Genomic DNA, 2907 nt, shown 5'->3' with positions numbered 1-2907 from the left:
TAACATAAACTACTTCACATCTTTCTAAATAACAGATTTTTACACATTTTCAAGAAATCTTATTCAGATTCATATGCATTTGAGCATATGCAAAACCCAAACTTCAGAAGTTTCTTTTGAATTCATATGTTTCCACAATAATAATATTTGTTATGGTTCAAAAGATGCTTCAATGTCAGTCAATTGAAAAAAAAAAAAATATAAGTCAAGACGATTGATCGTTGATGGTCATGACGATAGGTCGGTCGTCAACAATCACAAAGGTCAATCGATCGCCGATGATCATGACAATCAATCGTCGAAGATCACAACATTTGGTCATCGACTATTTACTAATGGTCATAACAGTCGGTCATTACAAACATGGGTTAATTCCAAACCCCCTAATTCCAAATCCATGGACCAAATACCCCCTTAATCTTTCAAAATTAATTTAATATTTAGTTTTACATTTTTTATACTATTAAAATTGATTTTGAATTATTAAAATCATTTTTTTGGTTATTTTGAAAATAACCTTTTTAAATATAAAAAATATTTAAAAATATTTATACTCTGTATCAAAAAGTTTCAAAAGTACAAAAAAAATTTTAAATATTTTGCTACGAAGTGTGAATAATTTTGGGATTTTTTTATTTATAAAAATTTTCCTTTTGAAAAAAATTTTAATCATCTTGAAATAACTCTCAGATATGCTAATCGGTTGGATTGAATCCTAATAAAATAATTTTAAAAAATAAATAGTAAAAACGAAATATCATTACAAAAACAATTTTTGTAATGATATAACCTTGATTTTCGAGTTAGAATTCACATTAACCTAATTTTAAAAAAAATTAAATTATATTCTTTTTTTCAATTTCTGTGACCTTTTTTTTCTTTATTTTATTTTTCAGATATTGATTTTGTTTTCTTACTTACATCTTCATTTTTTTAAAAAAGTCATCTATTCCTATTTATTTGTTTTTCTGACTTTAGGTTATACATTGATTATTTTAATACCATTTTCTCATTTTTAAACTACTAATTGAAGTAGTTCTGACGATTTTATGCTACCTATTTTCCAAACTACTAATCGATGGTTGAGAACTCTCTCTTGAGATTTCTATCGCTCCAAATTCATCCTTTGAAAAGTTTATGGATTTGATCCAAAGTTTTTCCCTTCTGTCAATCACATAAATTCTCATTTGACCATGTATCGTGATGGTTCCAAACAAATCAAACATTATTAGGATTGTCAAGGAAAAAGATGTATTATGGTTAATCTCTGTTATTTTCGACTCCTGCACAATAACAATTTGTGCATTGTTGTTGACTATATTCCATTTAGTCCACTGATTTATGTAAATACAATGTATGTAAATGCCAACAACCATGGATTAGGTTCGTTGTCCAGACCCTTTTGGGACATTATTGAGATGCACAAAATAAAATCTTAATTGCTACGTATACAACTTAGCTTTCAATAAAATAAAATTAACTAATTCACAATAAAGAAAATGATAAATTGTTTAACTAAGTAACCTATCAGCAAGTTACATTGATATTGATACATAAAGCCTGAAAGTTTAAAGTTCGATAAAGCTGGTTGTCTACTTTGGAGGGTTTAAATTAGCCCAAACCTACAACCAACAACCTTTTACAAGTCATAGATTTTTCAAATATCAAAACTATAGTTTGACATTTAAAGAAGGAAAAAAGAAAAAAAAAAGTCTCCATTTGAGATCTAAAGCAGAAAAAAAAAACCATAAAGCCGAAATACATAATGTGTTGGATCTAGAGTTCCCCAAGAAAAAGCATAAAGAGAGCTGCAATACCAAATCTTTACTCCTTTGTTTCACCTACAAAACAAGAAAGCTCAATAGTTCAATAAATGGAAGAAAGCTCATTAGAAAAATATAGACCCAATTTCTAAGCACTAAAAAAAAATCAAAGGTAGACCTTACTTGGATGGGTCTTGCAAAGGTTGAAATTGTATATCTTTTTACCTTGAGAATTAATGGTCATATAGATGAAGATTGGAACTAAGTTTGGAAGTCAAGAAATAAATTAATCATTCACTCATGTCCATCAAAGTATGAGACATGATGCATACATTAGTTTCGGTTCAACGGCTCAGTCAACGCAACAAATATCGGCTCAACGGCTCAAACAGGATCGGCTCGGCTCGTCTTCTTGACTCCTTCGACTCGATTTGGCTTCTTTCAACTCAGTCGTCTATTTGAAAAGACACGAAACGGATGAACGAATATTTGGATCGATGGATCAGATAAAGCTCGTTTGGCTCGTTAAACAGAGGTCCGGGTTTGGGTCGCCAATGAACAACTCGAGCACTCAGATCTGGATCGTCGAATCCACGAGCAGGAATTCGGTGGGTTGGCAAGGCACGAACGTAATCTGGGCGAGGCATAAAAACGGGGGCACGAGTCCGATGAACGAATGAAAAATAGGGACAGAAACGAAGTCACTGATATGGTCAAGGCACGGACGAGCAAAGACCGACAGACGAAAAGCAAATAGAGGCTGGGTCGGCTGCACGAACGAATGTCGGTGGTGATTCATTAGTTGGGCTCTGATACCATGTCAATAATGTATTTCTTCAAGATGTATTTTACAAAAAAAGGTATGGGTAAATACAGTATGAAGGGATTAAAAATAGACCCCAGAAAGACTCAACCAATCCTAAAGCTCTCTAACTATATAGACTAAGTACATATATTAATAAAATCCATGATCTCTTGCATCAGGTGGACAACAACCAACATCTTAATCATATTTGTAGGTACAAAAGTTAGGTTTTATTTTGGTTTAAACTTCTACAAGTTCTTATCTAAGTAAAAGCAACAAAGTTCTCATAATTAGATGGATTCACAATTTACGAATATAAGTCGATTAGGATCATATCAT

At 31.6% G+C, this 2907-nt stretch overlaps 1 long non-coding RNA gene across 1 annotated transcript; it reads right to left on the bottom strand.

The window, feature by feature from the left end:
* Positions 1–1507: 1507 nt before the first annotated feature.
* LOC150029843 (uncharacterized) lies at positions 1508–2170 on the bottom strand. The gene is made up of 2 exons (XR_016527301.1): positions 1947–2170; positions 1508–1841 (listed from the first exon to the last, which is right to left on the bottom strand). It is a non-coding gene; the product is annotated as an uncharacterized LOC150029843 (long non-coding RNA).
* Positions 2171–2907: the final 737 nt, after the last annotated feature.

The sequence above is a fragment of the Benincasa hispida genome, unplaced genomic scaffold (assembly GCF_027475165.1).
Source record: "Benincasa hispida cultivar pf3 unplaced genomic scaffold, pf3_genome.v1.1 HicScf887, whole genome shotgun sequence".
Lineage (NCBI taxonomy): Eukaryota > Viridiplantae > Streptophyta > Magnoliopsida > Cucurbitales > Cucurbitaceae > Benincasa > Benincasa hispida.
Note: the sequence above shows the minus strand (reverse complement) of the source record. Positions and strands in the feature narration are given on the sequence as shown.